Here is a 25117-nt window from a genome sequence, read left to right as displayed (position 1 = left end):
TATTATTTGGAAACTAGATTGAGTTTCAGCAAAATTCTCCATATTCCGTTCTAAAAAATCATGAATGCATGGTTACATGTAAGCTCTTTCTTTGAAAGGGAATATGTGTTTTTACTTAGAATGGATATTATTTCTTAGTGTTTCCATATAAGAATCTGTCCTCAAAATGTTGATTTTTGGCAAAAGCTGGCAGACTTACACAGAAAGATGACTATCAATGAAAACAGAAACACCACAATAATGGGTTCTGGAATTACAAGACTGAGAACCTGGGAATTCAGCCCAGTTCAGCATTTTCAGTAATGGTATGCTCATTTGTATCTCATGTTCTATGAGAGGATGGCAGAAAATGAAGAAGTGAAAGGGAATCTTATCTGGTTCTCTGCTCATTTCATTCATTGTTGCACCAAAAAGTGATATAAATTCAGTTCTCCTGTAAGGGTATGTAAGGATCAGAGTTCTCAAGGGAAAAGGTATATATCCAGATTAGAAGCTGCAGTATGGGTCAAATAAATATAAATGGGAATAAGTGGCAGGGAAAAATGTCTTATACTGGGAGAAGTCTAGGAGTACAAGATATTGTAACTGTGCACATAAAGAGAGCCATAATTTCACTTGGATATTTTACGAGTTGGAAAGATTTTTAAGAGGAGGAAATTTCTGTCCTTCATACGTTTAATTTATACTCTAGTATTTGAAATGTTTCTTTGGAATATATATAATATTTTTTCTATTTTTAAAACAGATGACAAGCTAGCTAAAATCTCCATTTGTAAAAAATGGAAAGTCTTCATTATATGAAAAAAATCCACAGTGCCCATTTGAGGGTCAAGGATAATTAACTCAGAGTTAGGAAATGTACACTGAAATGATGATTCCTCTTATTCCCTTCCACATGAGTTTATAACTGATCTCAGTGCAAGAAGCCTGAGGAGACTTTTCAGTGACATTTCTCTGTAGTAATGTTCTGTGTTTTAAAAATTCATGTTAAAAGATTCTATGCCCTGATTAAGTAGATACTGTACAGTAGACACTGTAGCAAACCATACAAATTGAAAAATACTACCAAATGATACATTGTTTTATTGGTAGAGCTGATGTAGTAGATTTTATATATTTCAGGACATAAAATACTTTTTTTTGTGTGTATTATATGGCGGGGGTCACATTTCATTCTTTTTCCATGTGAGTACCCCGTTATTGCAGCATCCTTTGTTGAATTTTTGTTTGTTTATTTGGGAAGAACATGGGCCAGGAATCGAACCTAGGTCTCCCACATGGCAGGCAAGATTTCTATCACTGAACTATCCTTGCACCCCTATAATAATTTTTAATAAGAAAAATATTTTTATTAAATTTATATCATGGCATTTCCTGGATTGTTTGAAACCAGAATACTGCTTACTGGTTTCAAAAATGCATTTTAATGTAGAAAGAGACAATTTCTAGATTCTGGAAGAGTTTAAATACCCAGTACATACAATGTGTTTAAATCATCTGCCTTTGACAGCCAACCTACCAATATTTAGACTTCATCAGAAGCTTTTGCATGTGAAATTAGGACATGGACTCTTTCCAATGATTTTTTTTAAAAATTTTGGTTTTATTTTGCTAAATTTCAGTCTTGACATCTATAAATGAAAGAATTATATACTATAAATGATCATGAAAAAGCACATTTCTAATTAATTAAAACAATTTTAATTCAAGATAAAATGACTGAAATTTTTGGCACTTTGGTAAATTATAGTGTTAAAGTAGTGGAATGATGTTTGTGGGGTGTATTAGCTGAGTCAGTGCTTAGAGAGCATTTTGAGAACCTTGGATTTTAAGTGTCTCAGATGTTGAGAAAAATAGCTTGACTCATATAGTATGATATGAAGAAATAATGCAAGCAATATTGATTTAGGGGATGTTTCCCTTGTTATTAAATTTTAATATATCACCTATATGTGGTTAATTATACTTCTTCGAGCAAGCAGCCAGAAGAATAATTTTTAATGATGTAAAAATTGATAAGGAAAATGAAAGGAAGACAGAAAAAAGAAGGACTTGAGTAAGGAAGAACTTTCCAAATTGCAGGTTACTCTAAGAGCAGATATAAATGATCAGATTTGTTTCTTCTGCTACTCTACCAAATGTAATATGAACCTTTTTGTTCTGTATTTTACAGTTAAGATTTTAAACTCTGAAAATCTCAACACATCTTTTCTGTTATCACTGCACAGATGCTTCATGGTCATTTTATAGAAGGACCATTTAAATACCCTAACAAAATTTACTGTGGATTTAAAATCTCTGAATTAATGTTGCATTAACTACTGGTGGCTGCTTTACTGCCTTTAAAACATGCATATATAATTGGATACTGTAATGCTTTGTGGGTAAAATAAATACCAACTCACACTAAAATAAATATTCTGCAAGATGAAGTTCATGTAGACATAAATTAATCATTTACCAGTTAACCAATATGCACAGGAAAGAAATAGATCACTTATTAAAGGTTGCCTCATCTATAAAATGGGAAAAATAAAATGCTGGTATATTTTATAGTGGTGCTGTGAGGAAAAATGCATAAAATTACTGCAAAGCAGTTTATAAACCATAAAAAGCAGTATGAACATTAAATTAATAACATTTGTACTAATTCAGATTCAACACCCTCTGCATTAAATGTATCTTTTTTGCCTCTTGAAGCATACGAGAAACCAACCTGAGGCTCTATTTATTTTTTATGGTGTCTTCAGAATTGTGCAAAGCACCACAGAAATTATTGGTTTTATTAAAAACTTTTCAATGAGCTCACACCTAACATCTATAAGACTAAGTTCTTGGCTGTCCCCATGCCTAAGCCCATTTTTAAAGCCCTCTCACAAAGGGGTTCCTATTTTTTACTTGTTTAGACATAGGAGTCAGGAAGGAAACGTGGGTTTACGTTTTTTTTTTTTTTTTTTTTTTTTTTTTTTTAAAGGAAGGAAAGACAGAGAAGGAAGGAAGGGAAACATTTTTAAACATTTTCTTGTTTTATTATATTTTGTTTGTTTGTTTGTTTTTTACATGGGCTGGGGCCGGGAATCGAACCGGGGTCCTCCGGCACGGCAGGCAAGCACTCTTGCCCGCTGAGCCACCGCGGCCCGCCCCGGGTTTACGTTTTTTAATTGGGTGAAAATTATTGAAGTGTTCTGTCTTTTGGTTTACTTTAAAAAGTAGACTGAAAGTAGGGAAAGAACATTAATTGTGTGTGTGTGTTGGGTCTCTGCATATTGCCCTGGTGATCTGCATGGCAAACATTCTGTGCAGGAAGAGCAGCAAGGCTGTCAGACAGTGGGGTCTCAAGGCCATCATGCTGCCCAGCTCTACTGGACTTTTGTGATAAATCAAGCTTCTGCTTCTCGGCTCACTTACAGAAACACAGTGCAAAAGAACAGGGAGACCTAAGAAGCAAACAACATACCTCCTTTCCTCTTCTTTTTTTAAATAGAGTCTTATTTATAAGTACTCTGCGCTGACCTATTGCTGTACTGAAGCATCCAAATGGAGTCTTATTTAGAGGACCTATTTGTAGAAAACCTGTAATCCACTCCACTCAGCACATATTTAACATTGTCTGTGTCCCTTTGACACTCAATGATAAAACACATAAGATGTTTCTCCACTCACTTCCTTTTATAGAGGCCATTAATATAGAAATACCTCCTCTTCTTGCACTGTGAAATGATAAATGGCTGGCTGGAGTTGTCTGAAATATTGCCAAATCTCCTCTATGTAGCATGTGTCACCAGTGATAATAAACAGTGACTAATCTTTGGTTATGAACTGTATTTATGGCTTTCTTGTCATCAGAATGTAGATATTTTCTTGAATCAGGTTTATGATAGGAACATGTGTTCTAGGAAAATAATCCCCATGTTTTCTTTCAGTTAACTGTTTATAGAGCTTGGCGTTTCCATTTGTATCTACTTTTCATATTAGGATTTGCCCAGGAGTGTTCTGATCAAGAATCTAATTTATCCCAATTTACCATTTTGGTGATAACAGTCTCCTTGTCCAATAGGAAAAGTAATGGGAAAAGGAAAAGGCTAAAATGTAAACTTATCACAGTTTTTAACTGTGTTATCATTGTGTTTATCATTGGTCAAAAGGAAATGAAGTGAAACTGTTCCTTCCATCTCCTTAATCCAAATGGTGGTGATAAGAAGGAATCGATGTTTTCCCAAAGGAACTATAGTAAGGTGAGAACACCAGAATATAAAACTAATAGAAAAAAATTAAGTCTTTGAGGGAAACAAAATAGGTCAATAAGGGTGCAATAATATATTGATTCAATTTAATATCTACTAGGTACTTGCTGGAACCAGGCAGTGGAGTAGATTCTTGGGATATAGCAAAGACCAACAAAAATTGCCGCCCTCATTCGAGTGGAGGCAGACAGACAGTAAATAAATACATAATATAATTTATCAGAAGGTGGCAAGCACCAAGGAGATAAATAAATCGGATGAGGGAAATAGGGAGTTTATAGGGAGGGGTTGTATTTTTTAAAAAGTGGTCAGTGACAGCTTTATTGAGAAGGTAACATTTGAGCAAAGACTGAAGGATGTGAAACAGTCATGTGGAGGGATCGAGAAAACCTTCCTGACTGAAAGGGGGAAAAGAGAAATGAGACAAAATAAAGTGTCAGTGGCTGAGAGATTTCAAATAGTCGAGAGGTTATCCTGGAGGTTACTCTTATGCATTATATAGATAACCCCTTTTTAGGTTAAGGTGTATTAGAGAGGACAGAGGAAAATGTCTGAGACTGTAGAGCTGTGTTCCTGTAGCCATGTTTCTTTAAGGCAATTGTATAATGATAGAGCTTTCACAAAATGACTGTGTAATTGTGAAAACCTTGTTCTGATGCTCTTTTATCTACAATATGGACAGATGAGTAAAAAACCATGGATTAAAAATAAATAAATAATAGGGGAACAAACGGTAAAATAAATTGGGTAGAGGGAAATACTAGTGGTCAATGAGAGGGAGGGGTAAGAGGTATGGTATGTATGAGTTTTTTCTTTTTATTTCTTTTTCTGGAGTGATGTAAATGTTCTGAGAAATGATCGTGGTGATGAATATACAGCTATGTGATGATATTGTGAGCCACTGATTGCACAACAAGTATGGAATGTTCATATGTTAAGAATGTTCATGTTGTGTGTTGACTGGTTGTATTTATAAAAAAATATGCAAAAAAAATAAAGGGGAAAATATCAGTGACAAAAAAAAAAAGTCATGTGGATTCCTGGGGAAAGAGTGTCGCTGGCAAAGGAAATAGCACCTACAAAGGCCTTGAACATGAACATACCTGGGTGTTTGCAGAACTGTAAGGAGGCCAGAGTGTCTGGAGTAGAGTGAATGCTGTATGGTGGGGAGGGCTGGGGGAACTGAAAAAAGATGAGGTCAGAGAGGTCATGGTTGATTGAGCATTTGCCACCTTGAGTGCCATTTTAAGTCTCTGGCCTTTACTCTAAGTGAAATGGGCAGCCACTGGAGGGTTTTGAGCTGAGAAGCAAAATGATGTCTTACTCTTTATTGAAAATAGACTGTAGGGGGCAAGGGAAAAGCAGGGGGAATCAATGAAATTAATTAAAATCGTAAGTTCAACTCTCCTCTGTGTATAAGTTTAATAAATATGAGCCTGAAATCAATGATGGACTAGAATTCAAAATTAGATGCAAAAACACTGAAACTGCAACCACATAAAGCAAAAACTAGTTGGAAAAGAGAATTCAGTTAAGCAACTGAGTTCATTTCCACAGCACCAATTGGTAAATTCAAGGGTTTTTTTTGCATGGGCAGGCACCAGGAAAGGAGCCCCAGTTTCTGGAATGGCAGGTGAGAACTCCGCCTTCTGAGCCACTGTGGCCCACCCTTAAGTATATTTTTAACTGTGGTCATGAACATACAGTGACAAGAGCTATTAGGGTTTGGGAACTTTGAGCGTCTGTTGCTAAGGAATAGATTAACAGTTTCCCTCTTGACTATTCCTGAGGCAAGTATACCCAGACAGAGACATTTTTAAGGCTCTTGATGTGTTCTGCCAAATTGTTCTGGTCATTAAAAAGGTCTTTTGGGTGCTTGGAAAGGCTTACTACAACCTTGGTATTATAATAAATACCGATAATTATCCATAGGTGAATAAGCACCTACTTTATATTTCTTTAATTGCGGGTAAGGGTGAGTATTTTTCCCACATGTTTAGTAATTGTAATTGTATTTTTTTTCTTTTTTAGTGCATTGTCTGATCTTAACCTTTATTTATTGAGATATTAATGTTTTTCTCTTGTGGTTTTGAGTCAACTTTATACATGAAAAAAATTTTTCTTCCTTATTATGGCCTGGCTTACAGTAGTTAAAAGACTATATGCCTATTATGTTGAGATGGTCTCGTTAAGTACTTTTTAGTCCTTTGCTTCTCAAGAGTTGAAATTTGGGGATACTGAAGGAAGTTAAGAAAGCATACCATCAAGAAAAATGAAGGAAACAATAACCAAATACATACATTAATTATATTAACATATTTACATATAATTAATATAATTACATTAACATATAATTAACATACATATTAACATATAATTAATGTTTATTAATGTTTATTAATGTATAATTAATGTATAATATAATTAATATATTATAATCAATAAACATATAATTAATGTATATTAATGTATATTAACATATAATTAATATAATTATATTAACATATAATTAACATATAATTAACATACATATTAACATATAATTAATGTATGTATTTGTTTTCAAATTTAAAACACATGAATGACTGGAAAACAAAAAATAGTTCGCTCTGCTGTAGAGAATAAAGAAAATGATATAAAAACATTAATGAAAGATTAATTTAACCTACCTGGCAGTCATAATGATTAGTTATGAAAGAGAATTCCCACCATCTCTCCTGGGCAGTTTAGTCTTAGAACAAATTGGAGTTAAAAAAGTGTCAAAATTCACAGTGGGAGCACCCACTCAGAGCACTACTTCCCTCTATAAAATAGATTGCTATGTTTACAGGAGAAAATTTCTATTGAATTATAATTAGTGGTTTAATTAAAAAGTGGATTATCAACTATAGTAAAATATAGTTTTAAAACAGAAAGATTTGTGCATTATTCATTCTTTTATTTCAGAAATCTGCTTTTCCTTTAAAAATTCTCACTGGGAAATTACATGTATAATATGTACATTTTCTTTTTTATGCTGAAATCAATTCCATTGAAGTAAAGCTATGATTTTTGTTTGAGGTAATAGATGTAACTTGAGCTTTCTCTGTTAATATAAAGTACCTACACCTCATATTGTTCTTTACAGTGAGAACCAATGGCCATAATAACAACCCCAAGGCAATGCAAGATTCCCAAAAGAATTACTGTTGAGTTATAGAAATAATAATGATGAAAATAATAACTGCTACCATTTATTCAATGCTGTTATATGCCAAATGCTTTATGTGTCATTTAATTTTCTCAACAACCGTTCAAGTAATTTTAGGCCCATTAAACAGTTGAGGAAAATGAGTTCAGAAAAATTAGGCATATTATTCAAGGTCATACAGCTTGAAGGTTGTAAAGTTAAAATTCATACGCAGATCTAGTTTGACTTAAAAACTCTTGCTTAACGATAAAACTAGTTTGTTGCAGTTAACTGGTTTTGAAATGAATAATGTTCACATAGCATATAATCAGTTAATTAGGATCTTATATTTACCAGAAGACCATATTTCCTAGCCATGTCCAAATATCTGCTTATTTGATAAAGTAACCATGCTCATGAGATTCCTGAGCCATTACTAACAGCAGAAATTAAAAATTAACAGTTACTGGTACTGTAAGTTACCTTCTGTTTGAAGTATGTTCTTGTAATTTCTGAGAAGATACAAATTAAATGATGGCCTGTGATCTCTGGTACAGTCTGGTCTACAGGCTGCTATACAAGTCAAGTATTAAGTGGGTCAGTCCATTCCTAAGGCATCTAAAAATTGGCCACCCCAAGTAGATGACTTAGCAGATAGCTATAACTAAGTGTACTGGGATGATTTACTGAATTGTTTATAGTACTGAGTCCTAATACAAGCTGGTGATTTGGAGTTTCTTCTCAAGTAAACAATACCGACAACAAAATTAAACTAAAAATTTTTGAGTGCCTAGTGTGTAGTGTGTATTTTTGAGTGCCTAGTGTGTAGTGTGTATTAGGCATTTTGCTTATTATAGGCACTATCTCACCTTTCTCTCAGCCTTGGTACTTGACCTTTTGGGCCAGAAGATTCTTTGTTGTGGGCTGTCCTGTGCGTTGTAGGATGTACCTCTGGCCTTTCTTTACTCACTAGATAGGTAGTAGCAACACCCCTATCCCCAGTTATGGCAGCCAAATATCTTTAGACATTGCTAAATATCTCCTAGAGGGAGGGACAAAATTGCCACCATTGAAAATCCCTAAAACTCACCGAGTTTATTAGACTAATTTCACTGATGAGAAAACTGTGGCTTGAAAAAGTTTCAGTAAAACAGCCAAGGTCTCATAATTAGTAAATGGTAGAGCTAGAATACACCTAGACACTTAAGCACTGTTACACTGTGGCTGAAATTTGAATGGGAAGATCTGCCCTTCTTTCCTGCCCTCCTCACTCCTATATCTCATCATGGAGTAGAGGGGGCACCAGGAGGGAAGAAGAGATACATGTGAGATATTGTGCAGACTTTTATTGTACTGTAGTCTTTTATTCAATAGATTAATTCCATTTTAATTGGAATTCTGGAAACTAATGAAAAAAAATTACAAGTGTTAGATGGTCTATTCTCAGGGTTCTTGAATCTGTCTGATTTAATTCTAACCAATTAGCATGCCATTATGGAGGAATATTATGTTGAGAATCAATATTACACTAAACACTAATATTTTATTCAGTATTAAAAATTTATACAAATGGTAATACAAGCCCTTTATTCCTGCTTTCTCTAAATGAGAAGAAATGCTTCCTTAGGGCAATCCCAGCTACAAAGAAAATATCTGCTTAGGAGACTAATGGTATTATGAATTACATAGATCATTGCTTAAATGAATCATTAAGATTTAATTGAATGAAATTTGTTTATTTTATTAGATAAAGTGTGTAAGTTTTCCAGAGTATCAAAATTTTTTCCTTTTTTATACCTATAATACAATCCCTTGTTAAGATGATAACAAAAGTACATTATTACCCAATACTAGAGATAGTTCAGTTACATGTGATTTCAAAACTGGATTTCAAATCTACATTCCAAATTGTACCCCAAGGTGTCTTTCCCCATGTCTAGGCTTGCCATGCTCTTTGATTTTGGATTCCTGGGCCAACTTCATGGACCCTGTGGATCTTCCTGGCTTCTCTTTCTGTCTGGCCCTTCTTTCTGCTTCTACATTCCTAAGGTCAGTATCTTTTTTCAAGTTCTAGAGTAGCACTAAAAGATTTGCATAGATTGGATTTAATGAAGATGTTTATAACTTTAATCACTCAATTCCCAATTTCTCAGTCAAGTACTTGAAAACTATACCAAAAATTTGACTTTTAAAACATCCCAAACAGGGTGGGCCACAGTAGTCCAGCAGGTAGAGTTCTTGCCTACCATGCCAGAGACCCGGGTTCGATTCCTGGTGCCTGCCATGTAAAAAAAAAAAAAATCCTGAACATTGTGAATTATTACACTCTGTTTCACAGTATTAGAATTGGAAAAGTCTTTTTGTTGTTGTTGTTAGGTACATGGTTTGGGAATTGAACCCGGGTCTCTGCCATGCAAGGCAAGCATTCTACCACTGAACCACCCTTGAATCCTAGAATTACAAAAGTTTCGATCCATATTTGTGGACTGGCAAGATCAATCAGTTAATATGCCCCTACCTTGAAGAAGCTACTCTTTTAGAAAAGGGTGTTTTTAATTGTAAAGGTATATTAGAAGTCATGAAAAATCAAAGCAAAAAAAAAATCACTAAATAAATTAAACTAACTGAAAAAATTATATCTTGGAGATACATTTAGCATAGTAATCACCATTACAAAGAGGAAGATTTAAACTAAAAAAGTAACATTTAATGGGTTGACTTTTCTAAAATATTGATTGGATTTCATTAATAAGTGTTTTATGCATATGGCTATTCTGAAAGCGCCTTTAAAACTGAAAGACTTATGCCTTAATGAGAGGTATTATTATATGAACATATTTGAATCTGGCTTATGAAAAATAGAACTTAAGAATTTAAAACATGAGCATAAAATGAAAATGGATTTAATTAACCGAAAACCCATAAGACAGAACAACTTCAAAGAAGCAATTAATGTGGGGATTAATAATGTAAATAGGATTTTGATTCATTAATACTAATACTCATATGAGAGAAGGATCGGCAAATTTTATTCTTTAAGTTATTTAGGCACTCATAGTAATACCTCATTAATTTGGGGCTATGCTGTTGTTTACCTTTGTTTTGTAAACACTTTATAGCTATATAATATATATTTAAATATATTTATTTTCAATCTTATGTACACTTTTTAGACAGAGATAAACAATTTTCAAGGCACCTCAGGCACTTTATAAGCTCCTACGTACATCCAATCTATATGCTAATAACAAAATGTTCATATGATTTATTATACCAGGTCTCTTTAAGGACTTCTACATTTTAATGCTTTGTTGAAGTTACTGTATGGAGTTTAAGTAATAAAAGCCACATTTGTTTAAAAGTTACCTATAATTTGGCCATCCCACAAATTCAAAATGTCTACCTTCCTAGTTCACTGTGATAAATGAAATTTCAAATATGTATGTGTAGAAGGAGTTTTTCTTTTACATTTGCTTTGGAACATACAAACATTTAAAATGAAGAGTAAAAATAATGTTCTTGATTTTATGGGTGGACAAAGGAAATCAGCTATCTATTTCAAATCGTTTTATGTCTTTTAGGCATAGTATCTTTGTGGAAGAACTTACTAATATGATCCTTTCTTCAAGAACAGATTTTACTCACTTGAGATGACTCCAATTCTAATCACTTGCAAAGTCATAGTTTTCTGATTAAAGATTGTCAGTGCCCAGGCCAAAAGCAGCAGATGCTCCAAACCAGGGTACCCAGAAAGAAGAGAATTGCAGAAATGCCACTGCACAGCAAATGTGCCATTTTTAAATCTTCCTTGTATGTGGCTATGACTTTTCAGAGTCCAAGTGTCAATTTTCTGGACAAAATTCTATTCATTGATTTTTAAAGCATGAATAAATTGGGTAGAAGGGTTAGGTTATTTTTCTGATCAAGACTGAGATTTAGGTCAAAATGACTTGGGAATTCTAAACCAAATAAAACATTAAACTAGAATTTATAAAAGCCACAATTGAACTAAAATGGAGTATTTCCATTTTTTTAAATGAAAAATTCTGAAGACAAATTGCCTTTCATTTATTAGTCATGCCATCCTCACACAAGAAGTATTCCCATTTTTTTGGTAAAAATTGTGAGAAAAATATTATACATAAATTAATAGTTACCTTAGCAAGGGGGAAAATAAACTTCAGTTCCATTTTCATAATTTAATCAAGAATGCTTGATGGAAAGAGGCCTCTTTCTTGTACTTCTTGATGGTTATAAAACCTGGGAAGGAGATACAAGGATGGGATATTTCATCACCAAGAAGAAAATTGCTCAGACAATAGTAGTTTCTAATGTCAGTAGTTATTTCTCTTCAGAAGGAAAGCTATCCCAGCCAACCATATGCCATTTACAAATCTCCCAGCTGTCCAGAAGAATTTAAGTAAGAAAGGTTGACATGACTACTGCCTTTGGAGGCAGGATACCAGGGGTCAAATCATTCAGTATTTGTCTCAGTGAATTTTAAAAGTCTTTAAACTTCTCTAGGTCTCAGCGCCCTCATTTTTAATGTGCGAGTAAGTAATAATACCAGCTATTCAATGGGGCTGTTCTGATGACAAATGAAATGATGTGTAAATATATTTAGTAAACACTGCAAATATTATTTTACTTTATTTATGGCTTAACTCTTTACCTATATGAATTAAAGTTGTTTCAAAAAAATGAAATATGAATAAAAATAAGAAAATATAGTTGGAAGGGAAAAAAAGGAGGAACATGTGCTACCCATAGTGATTGACACAGTTGAAGCATTGGAAGTTATAACTTGGATTTGAATGTCTTGGTAACTTAAATAAAAATAAAACATAACTTCTCTTATAACTCCTATTTTATAAAGATAAAACACAGCACTTCCTTAAAAGAAATCAAGTATTTTCCCCTCCTGATATGAAATTCAAAGAGAAAATTTTCATGTAAAACATAAAGTAGGGACATTGAAGATACAACGGATAATTTTATTTGGCGAAAATAATACTACCTACTGTGAAAAGTGAAGGGCAAACAGTACTTTCGCTTGGAGGTGGAAATATTGCTATAATAATGATCTTTCAGTTATTATTCTTATAGACAAACCTGAAGCTTAAATTTGGAGAATCCTAAATATAAACCCAACACCTTCCAACTGACAAATCATCCAACTCTTCTTTGCTGTCCCCCCCAAATTCTTTACTTAAATCATTTTCTCAATAGTGAGGAGTTTCTGAAGAAAGTCACAGGTCGCTGGTGATTCCAGGCATGTTTTCTAGGCACACTATGCAAAGATGAATTTTGTACCAGATGTGACAGTACTGACAGCTGTATAGCCCATTTTGTGGGGTCATTCTAAAGAGGAAAGGAAGGGAAAGGGAAACAAAACAATCAAATGATTATAAAAATGAGACAAATCGCAACATGAGGCCACTTCCTTGAAATTCATATATATTTTTTCCTTTGGGCATCTATGACATCTCACTTTGAATCTTGCAGGAAACTCCTTCCAATTTTCCTTTTTTTCTTTTTGGCTCGTCTTCTACAGCCTCTTCTTAAATGTGGGCTGTCCCAAGGCTTTCTACTTGGCAGCAACTTCATTTACTCCCATAGCTTAAATGATATCTTTATTGATGTTTTTCCGGACTAGATTCTCATCCCCATCTTATCCTAAATTTGCTTTTCTTTCTGTATACCATTCCCAAAATCAATGGTATTGTTACTTTTCTAGCTGGAGTACTTAGCATCATCTTCATTCTCTTCCTCCATCACTGCACCTCCCCATAGCACACATATCCAAATGATTATGGCCACTTTGCACACATACAGCTCTATTTCCCCTTTTGCAAATCCAGGGCATTGTTATATAGTTCAGAAACTCAACCACCATCCACTGTCTTCCATCCAAGCAGTTTCAGTGGACTCCCATCTTATGTACTCCCTGATTCCAACCCTGGCCCCCAAAACAAAGCTGCTTCCTGCCTTCATGAATTTGGTTACTAACTTTGCACTGTCTGAAGTGCTCATCTTTTAACAATCACTTCATATACCACCTCCTACAGGGATCTTCCTGAATCTTTATTAAAAGAACATTACACCCTGTTCTACAAGCCTACAGATCCTTAACTTGAACCCTTACTACAAAAACTGCATTTCAGGTGGGCCACAGTGGCTCAGCAGGCAGAGTTCTCCCCTGCCATGCCAATGACCCGGGTTCGATTCCTGGTGCCTGCCCATGCAAAAAAAACAAAAAACAAACAAACTGCATTTCTAGTATTCAGGCTTTATATTGATAGTTACACACACAGCAATACCTTTGCTCTCAGAAAGCTTGTAATCTAGCTTGAGAAACCCTGCTTTATTCACATTTCTGACATCCATGGGGCAATATTTAATACCTTGAATATTGTGGGTGCTCTATAAATAATAGGAGGATTGAAAGATTTGTCAAGTCAAACAGCACCATGAAAGGCTTTGAATATAGGGGTTAAGAACATAGTTGTAGAAATTATAAGTGACAATAGTAAGACTTTCCAAATCTGGAAGACAAAAGAAATGAAATAAGTTGAGAAAAAACATGTATAGTGGACATGTTCTTATTTTTTTAAAACACAAATTTGTTGGACCATTTTATAAGAATCAAGTAAGTTGTTTTCATGTGAGGAAAATGTTTAGTGAACAGACCACAAAATATTTAGTCATTGTACATTTAGATCATGATATGAAATATATCTTATGGCAGGCACTCCATGAGGGTTTGGAAAATGTCTTCCTGGTTCTGTGCTAGCAGATACCAAAATGGTTTATGATTTGATGAATGAATAAATGTTTATTCAACCACTTATCTCCCTCCAGCTACCTTCCAATCTCTCATCCCCTTCACAGCCAACTACTCTAAATAATTAATGATACTCATGGTCTCTCTATTTTCTTACTTCCCATTCACAGCTCACATCCCTTTAATCTGACATCTACTCTGGGTGGGTTCAATCTTCCTTGTTTCAGCAGGAACAGGGAGAGTAACTGAGGTATCTGCAGAAATAGACTATGTGATATCTGGGCCAGGGCCCTCCTTCCTGCACACAGTAGTGCCATCAAGTGGGGTTGGTAAGACAATACCCCATCATGAACACTTGGTTTATTTATGAGCACCACTGAGTAGAGGGGTGCTCTGCTTATAAAATTTCCGGACTAAAGGATCAGATCTTCTCTCTAACTCAGCCCTGAGAACAGTCATTGTTCTGTACACAAACTCCACCCAAGTTCTCCTTTTCTAGTGGTTACCAACAGGTCAAAAAGTTTTCCTCTCTGTCCTTCCTGCTCCAAATAATTTTTTATAGGAAGATGCATGCAAGTTGAGACAACAAATGGACATACAGAATATTCTGAAATAGTCATGACCACAGACAGGACCACTTACAATTATATTTCCCACACATCAACACTAATTTCTCTTTATTTTAATTCAGTACAATTCTCTACAATTAGTGTTCTCCATCCCTGCTAAATAAAACAAACATTCCTCAGTCTTCCTCATTCAGCTCAGGTGACTGCTCCCACCTTCTTGAAAGCTTTGCCCCTATAACTCAGCCCTCTCCTAGTTTCCTTCTATTTTTCTTGCTACTCCTCCTTGCTTCCTTTTCAGGCTCATCTCCACTACTGGGCCATGATGGATTTGAATTCCTTAAGTTTTGGCCCTAAGCTATCTCTTCTACATCTTACTTTATCATCTTTCTTAGTCAATCATATCCATCTGCAGTGTGAAGGTGAAGATGAAGTTTATATCCCAACTCTAGAGCTCTCTGACAAGCTCCACACCTGTAAACCTACTGTCTGCTTGCTGTCTCCTATGTTGTCTTTAAGACATCTCAAACTCAACATGCCCAACAGTGAAGCTTAGGATCTTTCTTTTCAAACATGTTCCTTTTCCACTGTTCCCTAATGCTTCCTCATGGATTTGATATAAATATCACAGAAGATGGCCTGCCAATGATACCTCCTATATATCTTTTAAATTCATTCACTTTAAAAATATATACATATTTTTTAGCAATTTTAATTTTACAGAAAAGTTATGCATAAAGTACAGAGTTTTTCTTTTTAACTCTCACACACATGGTTTTCCCCTAGTAAAACCTTGCTTTAGTGTGGTACACTAATTTGTTATAATTGATGGACCTGTATTGTTACATTATTATTAACTGAAGTCCATAATTTACTTTAGGGTTCACTCTCTGTGTTGTACAGTTTTAAGGATTTTGACACAAGCATATCATCTATCCTCCATTATAGTGGATATAGAGTATAGTTTCATAGAGAATTATAGTAACATATAGAATAGTTTCACTGCCCTAAAAATTCTGTGTTCGGTTATATTCATCCCTCTCCTCCTTTCCCCCCTGAACTCCTGGCAACTACAGATCTTTTGCTGTGTCTATGGTTTTGATTTTTTCTAGAATGTCACATAGTTGGAATCGTAGAGTATTTATAGCCTTTTCAGACTGCCTTCTTTTACTTAGCAATCTGATTTCAAGTTCCTCCATGTCTTTTTGTAGTTGGATAGTTCATTTCTTTTTATTGCTGAATAATACTCCTTTGTATGGATATACCACAGAATTCATTCACTTTTTACAAATCACCAACCCCTCATCCCTCCCTCATAGGCCCAGTATTATCATCTCTCTAATGAAAAAATTCAACTAGTCTGCATAACTTTTTTGGGTTTTTTTTGCATGGGCAGGCACTGGGAATCGAACCCGGGTCTCCAGCATGGCAGGTGAGAATGCTGCCACTGAGCCACCATGGCCCATCCTAGTCTGCACAACTTTTTGCCTCTTCCTGCTCCATGCTCCACATTGCAGGCAGAAATATTTTTCAAAATGTAAAACTAATGATGTAACTAAAAATCTCTCTCTTCCTGCCCCTGGCCAAAAAAAAAAAAAAAAAAGAAAAAGTCTTTTTACTGGTCCTAGGAAAAAGGCATAATCCTTGATAAAAACTGTTTCATGGGGATGGTCCCTAGTTACATCTCCAGATTCAAGCTCACCTCTGCTCTACACTTCAGATCCCATGACCGTCCTTCAGTCTCCCATGTTGTCCCATGTTGTGCTAGTGGGATTTCCCACACATTGTACCTTCTTCCCATATTGCTTATCCAGTTGACACCTATGTATCACTTAGATCTCAGTTTTGGGAACCTTCTACTGCTCCTTTGTAGCACTTAGGACTGTTTCCATCTTATACTCATCTGGTCATTCTTTTAGGGTCTTTCTCCCTCACTAGTCCATTGGCCAGATGAGCGCAGGGGATATCTGATACAATTTATTGTATCCTCACAATATCTGGCAGGTACTCAATAAAGAGGACTCTATTCAATAAGTATGAAAATACTTCTTAGACATGAGTTCAGTTAGAAAAGTTTACCCACAGCTTTAGAGCTGAAAATAGTAACCAGAGCATTGAGAGTTTTTGAGGGATTTAAAAAATTGAAATAGGAAAGTTTCCTTTCTCAGATTCAATAGTGGGCAAATGGGAATGATAGGGAGTGTTTAATGAAAAATTTCACCTGGGCTGAAGCATATAAGAAATATGTTAATATATAAACGTAATACTTTCTAACCCTATTTTAGCCATTTTTAATACTTCCTATATTGAGCAAGAGCCATTGCAAGGGGAGGAAGGAAGACTGACCAGAGATGTACTGGGGAGGGAAAGCAGAGAAAAAATTTAAAAAATGTTTCAGTCACTGGATTTGAAGATATTCTGTTGCATATGCCTTTTAATATCTTAGCTTCTAAAGACCATGCCATTAAATGCAATAAAATAGTCTCTGCTTCCATATGTGACAGTATTCTAGCAACTTGTCTCAGAATTTCAACAGGCAAAACTAAAGTGTTGCATAAGTTATTTTCCCTCAGTTCCATTTCAAATATAGACCCCCCCAGAACATGAAACAAATTTTGCAAATTGGAATAATGTCAGTTATGAATGCACTCTTGCAATTACAAGAGCAAAAACATTCTACAATAAAATAAGAAATGCCGTCTGATTTAGATTTAATGCAAAGGGGAGAAACACATTCCATTTAAGAATGACAAATAAACCTGTCAATGTGATTCCATTTATAGCCCCTCAGAGAATATCACAAATGCACATAATTTTCTGAGAAGCTAGTTATTATATTTGCTCTCTCAAAGAAAGAAGGTGTAGAAGTCCCTGATGTACTCCTATCTAAGGAGAGTTAAGGGTAACTGGAACAAATTGTGTTAGTCAAGGTTCTAGGTGCATGCCCCTTAAAAGGGAAGAGTGAGAGTTTTAGGAGTTTTATTTAAATAGCATGCTACAAAATTACAGCAAGCCATAAAATCTTAATTATAAACATCCAAACTGTTAGTCATTTTTGAACATTTTATTATGGATTATTTCAGGATCAGATATAAGGGTGCATGCCAAAAGCAAAGTATGAGAAATATAATCTATGTATTCCTCATTCCTTATTGCCATACTCAAGCTTCCTTCCTTAAGAAATGGTTTGCTATTAAATACATGTACATATATTCATATAATTATAATATATGACCTTCTGCATGGCATAACATAATTTTTTACTCATTTGCATTTGCTGCTAAAAAAACAGAACAAAATTTGTTACCATTTTCTAGCAAGAGTATTGAATTTCATGCCATTAATTTTGACCATGACTCTCTTCTATCTCATCTTATGTTCTTATCCTTATTTTTTCCTGACTCATTTTTTTCTTACCTATTTCAAGTATACCTTATATTTTGTACAGTATGTATTTTTATTAGCCTTTCTCTGTAAGCCTTAAATCCTTCCCTGTGTGTAAATAAGATATATGACACTTATTGAAAGACATTTTTTCTTTTGGAGGCTTGCAAAATTTTCTCAAAGTTAACATATAATTTATTACCATAAAAGTATGAACAATAAGACACATATGCCTAATAATAATAGCATTTTTTGTGATGTTTAATTCAATATTCTAAGTCAATTTCCTTAATAATTATACATATACTTTTAGAACTTGGATTCTTAGCCTGAGGTTCTCGGTCTCTCTCAAGTTATATGCAACATTTTGTGCATATAAACTTTTATTAGTGAAGAATTTCATAATTTTAATACAATCCTTACCCTGAAAGGTAAATTTGACTAAAAAATTAAATATTACTGCTTTCCAGTGTAATAACCCAAAAGACTAGATCTTGGTCTTCATTCAACTAATTGACAAAATACTAAGTGCCTGGCATAGAGGTGGGGATAGACCAAAAAAGGTGAAATATTCAGATGGTAATGTACTGTAATAAATAAAACACAGTGATATAATAGAAAGTGAATGAGATTGGGTGACTGGGGGATACCTCTCGGAGGAGGTGACATCTGACTGAGCCCAGCAAGATCTTAGGGAAGAGTGCCAGGCAGAGGGAACAAATAGTTAATACACACACCATGCAGGAGATAACAGGTTTTTTATAATCCCTAACTCATCTAGAAAATATGAATGGTAGATCTCCAAATTCACACTTTTAATAATTTAGTCCAGAAATATTGGACAAATCATCTTCTGGATGTAAGTTAGATTTCTTTTCCTTGCTTTTCTTTTTCTTTTTTAAGTTAGATTTCCTAATATAAGGAAAAGATTTCTTCAGAAAAAGAATGCAGTGTGTTTTATTGTAAATTCGGTTCATTAAATAAATATGAGTCTACCATTTATTAAGGCACTGTGGGACATACCTTCAAGATGCTTAAACATTCTAAATAAAATAAAGCTGCCATATATGTAAATATATTTTAAACTGATCCTAAATATGGTTTGGCATCATCACTTTATGAGCCAAGTAAATTCTAGGACTCAGACTCTTTTATGTAAAGTTCTTAGAAAGATACCAGTTATTTTATTAAAGTTAAAGATAGATGAGTAGGAAGGAGAGAGAAACACATAATGAAAATCGGGGTTAAAAATTCTTAGAAATAAGAACACTCTGTGACTTGAAAAACTACCTAAATAGGCTTGGCTGTATAAATCAATAAACGTAAGATATGGCTAAATATCATCACTACCTCCCACATTATTAAATGCTTTCTTGAATTAAGTTATTTATGTGTACAATAAAGAAATAATATAATGATAAAATGACACATCACAAAATTTCACGTGATGCTTAACATATACCAGGTCCCATGCCGAGGACTCTGTGTACATTGTATATACCCTTGTGTAAATTTCACCACAACTCTGAGTATTGTATACACCCTTGTGTAAATTTCACAACTCTGTGAGTCAGAGTTCTCTAGAGAAACAGAACCAACAGGAGATATCTGTAAATATGAGATTTATAAAGGTGTTTCATGTAACTGTGTGAATGGAAGAAACCAAAATCTGTAAGGCAGGCTTTGTAGCTGGCAGACGGATGAAGGGTCTGGATGAACTCCACAGGAGAGGCTTGCTGGCTGAAGAAGCAGTGAAAAAGTCTTTTTCCTTAAGTAGCTCCAACTGATTGGATTATCTCATTGGTGGTAAACATGCCTTAGTTGATCACAGATGTCATCAGCCACAGATGCAATCAATTGACTGATGATTTACTATACCAGCTTTCCTGTTTATTAACCAGCCACGAAATATCCTTGCAGCAAGGTCAGGCCAGCTGATGACCAGACTACTGGGCATCATCATTGGTCAAGTTGACACCAGGACCCTTACAGGTGGGGACTATTATTAGTTCTATTTTACAGATATGGAGGCACTTAGAGAAACCGAGTGATTTGCCAGGGTCACAGGGCTAGTTGGAAGAACCACCAGGGCTTGGAACTAAGCGGTTTGACTCCAGTGCCACCAGGATACCATCTCCAATTTTTATCAGGGTGCTCTGTTACCTACATGAAGGAAGCTCAGTTGCCTTGTGAGTTATTTCTGATAAACTCATTTTGCCTTGCTCTTTAGAAGAATTGGGAATGTTCTTCTGTGCTGGTTTGAAAGGAAGTATGCCCCCTAAGAAAAGTCATGTTTTAATATAAATCCCATTTCTTAAAGGTAGAATAATCCCTATTCAATACTGTATATTTGAAACTGTAATGAGATCATCTCCCTGGTTGATGTGATTTAGTTAAGAGTGGTTGTTAAACTGGATTAGGGGATGACATGTCTCCACCCATTTGAGTGCGTCTTGATTAGTTTCTGAAGTCCTATAAAAGAGGAAAGATTTTGGAGAATGAGAGATTCAGAGAGAGCAACATTACAAAGCAGAGAGTCCACCAGCCAGCGACCTTTGGAGATGAAGAAAGAAGACGCCTCCCGGGGAGCTTCATGAAACAGGAAGCCAGGAGAGAAAGCTAGCAGATGACGCCATGTTCACCATGTGCCCTTCCAGCTGAGAGAGAAGCCCTGACTGTGTTCGCCATGTGCCTTCTCACTTGAGAGAGAAACCCTGAACTTCATCGGCCTTCTTGAACCAAGGTATCTTTCCCTAGATGCCTTTGATTGGACATTTCTTTAGACTTGTTTTAATTGGGACATTTTCTTGGCCTTAGAACTGTAAATCAGCAACTCATTAAATTCCCCTTTTTAAAAGCCATTCCATTTCTGGTGTATTGCATTCCAGCAGCTAGCAAACTAGAACATCTTCTAAATACTCACATGGAAAAAGAATGAAATGTGACCTCTGCTATACAGCATACAAAAAAAAGAAGACTTGGGGAACAACACTCTGAGTAATTAGTGTGAGCTTATCATATGCAAATTAATATAAATATTAGCTCAAACAAAACAAGTTAGATGGCAAATCTGCTGTTAAGAGTAACATACAACTTTTTAAAAGTTTAATTAACTTTGGATCAGAATAAATTATTTTGATTATTCATGAGATTGCCTCTTTCGGGAGAAATAATGAAGAATCGAATATACTTATTTTAAAATTCTAACTGGTAGGTAGAAACATTACTTTGCTAAATTGTTTATTTTTTCTTTTTAACTGTTTTATTCATCATATAATCTATCTGAAGTACAAATCAATGGTCTTTGGTATAATCACAGAGTTATATATTCACCACCACAATCAATTTCAGAATGTTTTCATTGCTCCAAGAAAAAACAAATTGAATACTCCTTATACTCCCCTACTGTGGATGCTTAGCTTTGGTATAATATCCTTGTTAGGACTGGTGAAAGTCTATTATACAATGTAACTGTTAACCATAGTCCTTAGTTTGCATTAATTGATAGTTTTTTTTTAAGTTTTTTTCAATTGTGAAAAACAACATACAAAAATAGCAATACATTTCAAAGCACACTGTAACAGTTGGTTGTAGTACAGATTTCAGTTTGGTATGGTTACAATTCCACAATTTTAGGTTTCTCCTTCTAGCAGTTCTAAGACCCTGGAGACTAAAAAATATATCAATATAGTGATTCAGCAGTCATACTCATTTGTTAAATCCTACCTTCTTGTTGTAGCTCACCTTCTTCTTTGATCTTTCTCCCAATCTTTAGGGGTATTTGGGCTTTGCCCATTCTAACTCCTTCATGTTGGAAGGGGCTGTTGATAATATGGGATAGGGGGATGGAACTAGTTAATATTCTGGAGAAGCTGGCTCCTGTGGGTTTCAGGACTTATGTGGTCTAGGAACCCATCTGGTAGTTGTAGGTTTCTGGAAAGTAATCCTAGTGCATGGAACCTTTGTAGAATCTCAGATAAAGCTCTAGGTGTTCTTTAGGGTTGGCAGAAATAGTTAAAATCATTTTTTTTTTTATTGTGAACTATAACACGTACAAAAAGTATAAAATAAAAAAAAGAAGCAATGATTTTTCTGAGTACATTTTAACAAGTAATTACAGGACAGATTTCAGAGTTTAGTATGGGTTATCATTCCATAACTTCAGGTTTTACCATCCAGCTGCTCCAAAACACTGGCAGCCAAAACAAACATCATAATGATTCAGCAGTCACACTCATCTGTTAAATCCTATCTTCTCTATGACAACTCTTCTTTCTCTTTGATCCTACTCCCAATCTATAGGGGTCTTTTGGGTATGCCCATTCTAACTTTATCATGTTGAAAGGGAGTATCAACAATACAGGATAGGAGGCTGGAATTAGTTGATATTCGTGGAGAGGCTGGCCCCTCTGGGTTTCAAGACTTATCTGTCCATCTGTCCTAGAAACTCTCTAAAGCTTATAAGTTGCAGGAAAGTAAACAGTGCATGAAACTTTTGTAGAGTTTCAGAGTCCTTGATGTTCTTTAGGGTTAACAGGCATGATGTTGGTTGGGGTTTGGCAAACCATGGCAATTAGCAGTATCTAGCTGAAGCTTCCATAAGAGTAGCCTCCAGAATAGCTTCCTAGTTCCGTTTGAATTCTCTTAGCCACTGATACCTATTTTGTTACATTTCTTTCCCTCCTTTTGGTTTGGAAGGCTTTGTTGAGCCCATGGTGCCAGGGCCAGGCTCATCTCTGGGAATTATGTCCTACACTTTCAGGGAGACTTTCACCTCTTGCCGTCCTGTCCCACGTAGAGGGAAGGGTAGTAATTTTCCTTACAGAGTTGGGCTTAGAGAGAGATGGGGCCACATCTGAGCAATGAAAGAGGTTTCCTGGAAGCAACTCTCAGGCATAATTTTAGGTAGTGTTAGCTTTTCCAGTGCAGAAATGAATTTTTATATGGGTAATCCTCAAAATCAAGGGTGCGGCCTATTTTCTTGGGAGTCCCTAAAGTTTGACAGAGTACCAAGGGTTTCCCAGATGGGAAAATGTAATAGTTCCATTTTTTTTTTCTCCAGTCCCACAGGGAACTCTACCAGTACTTTTTAATTATCAGTATACCATAGTCTGGGATGTACCTGAGTATTTTCTTTGCCATACCAAAGGCCTGTTCCCGTTCTGGGTTCTATGAGCTTAGGTTGCTAAAGTGAGCTATCTGGGCAGGTTGATTTAGATTGTGTGTTACATTAAATTAGGTTCTAGACACAATAAACCTCTTTGCCTTTGGTCTCATAAAATAGGTGAAGCTCTAGAATATAGACACTATCATCCTTTGCCTTGCATTCTTATTTACCTTGGTTCCTACTAGATCAGCTTCATTTTTATCTCTAATTGAAGTCTGATCTCTTTTTCAGTTACTGTAACAATTGCTGTATGTAGCGATGCTGACTTTCAGAGCTGCAGAATTCCAGTTCTGAGTATTAGGTTGTCACAGAGGTATCCTGTGTCCCATGGAAATACCAATTTAAACACATACAGCATAGGATCTCAGAATCTAGAAGTACACTTACTACTCTGGGCTAGGTGTGACTGCTATAAGAGCTTACAATCTGGGCTCCAGTTTCTTATAATTATTTTCTAAAAGAGACCATGCTATATTTGTTCTTTTGTTTTTTGGCTTATTTTGCACCGCACAATGTCCCCAGTGTGCACTCACTTCATCATGTACCTTATGACTTCATTCCTTTTTGTAGTCACACAATATTCCATCATATATATACATCACAGTTGACCATTCTGTTTCTCAGTTATTGTGTCCTTAAGCCCCCTCCATCTATTGTGTGTCATGGATAATGTCCAAAATAAATAATCCATGCCTCACAGTGTCCTCACTCACTTGTACAACCATCAACATTCTCAATTCTAGACAGTTTTCATGGGTCCAAAGAGATAAAGAACAGATAAATATGGTCTTACCAAATATCAAATCAAAACCTCCCCCTATCTCATGTGATCCCCCCCAATTATTAGCCCCTGATATTGCTGTGGTACTACTGATACCTTCCTGTTAATTATAGGCCATAGGGTATAATATTAGTTTTCCCCATACCCCTCTATTATTGACTTTTTGTACAAGATCAAACCTTTGAAGTAGTTCATGTAAGAACTTGTTAATAGTTATAGCATTACAACCCCGTTCAATATAGTCACCTTCAATATGGCAGTGTTACTCATTACCCTACTAGTGAACTACCATCACTTTGATCTGTTCCCTTACATTTAAATTCAACCTCATTGGGTAATCATTCACCCATCTCAAAATTTGGTGTATCTCTAAGTCCCTTATAATCTACTTTATAGGCCTCTGAGTTTACCAGAGTCATAATAGTGAGATCATACAGTATCTATCTATTCTTCATGTCTGGCTTATTTCACTCAGCATTATGTCCTCAAGATTCACCCATGTTGTCATATGCTTCATGACCTCATTTCATCTAACTGCTACATAATATTCCATTGTGTATGTATACCACATTTTGTTTAGCCACTTGTCTGTTGATAGGCACTTGAATTCTTTCCATCTTTTGGCAATTGTAAATAGTGCTGCTATGAACATCTATGTGCAAATGTCTGTTTGTGTCACTGCTTTTAGCTCTTCTAGGTATATACTGAATACTGGAATTACTGTGTCATAAGGCAACTCAATAAATAGTTTTCTGAGGAATCACCAAACTGTCTTCCACAATGACTGTACCCTTAAATATTCCCACCAGCAGGAATGAGTGTTCCAATTTCTCCACATCCTCTCCAATATTTGTAGTTTTCTGTTTGTTAAATAGCTGCCATTCTTATAAGAGTGAGGTGATATCTCATTGTAGTCTTGATTTGCATTTCCCTTATAGCTAATGAAGATGAGCATCTCCTCATGTGCTTTTTAGTCATCTGTATTTGCTCTTTGGAGAAATGTCTGTTCATATCCTTCGCAC

General features: G+C 35.2%; 1 long non-coding RNA gene across 1 annotated transcript in view; it reads right to left on the bottom strand.

Moving 5' to 3' along the window:
* Positions 1 to 25117, bottom strand: part of LOC143653097 (uncharacterized) — a 36062-nt gene that overhangs the window by 2777 nt on the left and 8168 nt on the right. The window contains exon 2 of the long non-coding RNA XR_013161099.1: positions 11571 to 11673. This is a non-coding gene — a long non-coding RNA (uncharacterized LOC143653097). The remainder of the gene's footprint in view (positions 1 to 11570; positions 11674 to 25117) is intronic.

The sequence above is a fragment of the Tamandua tetradactyla genome, chromosome 13 (assembly GCF_023851605.1).
Source record: "Tamandua tetradactyla isolate mTamTet1 chromosome 13, mTamTet1.pri, whole genome shotgun sequence".
NCBI classification, from domain to species: Eukaryota; Metazoa; Chordata; class Mammalia; order Pilosa; family Myrmecophagidae; genus Tamandua; species Tamandua tetradactyla.
The sequence above is the reverse complement of the archived record's forward strand: the minus strand, read 5'-3'. Positions and strand labels throughout refer to the sequence as shown.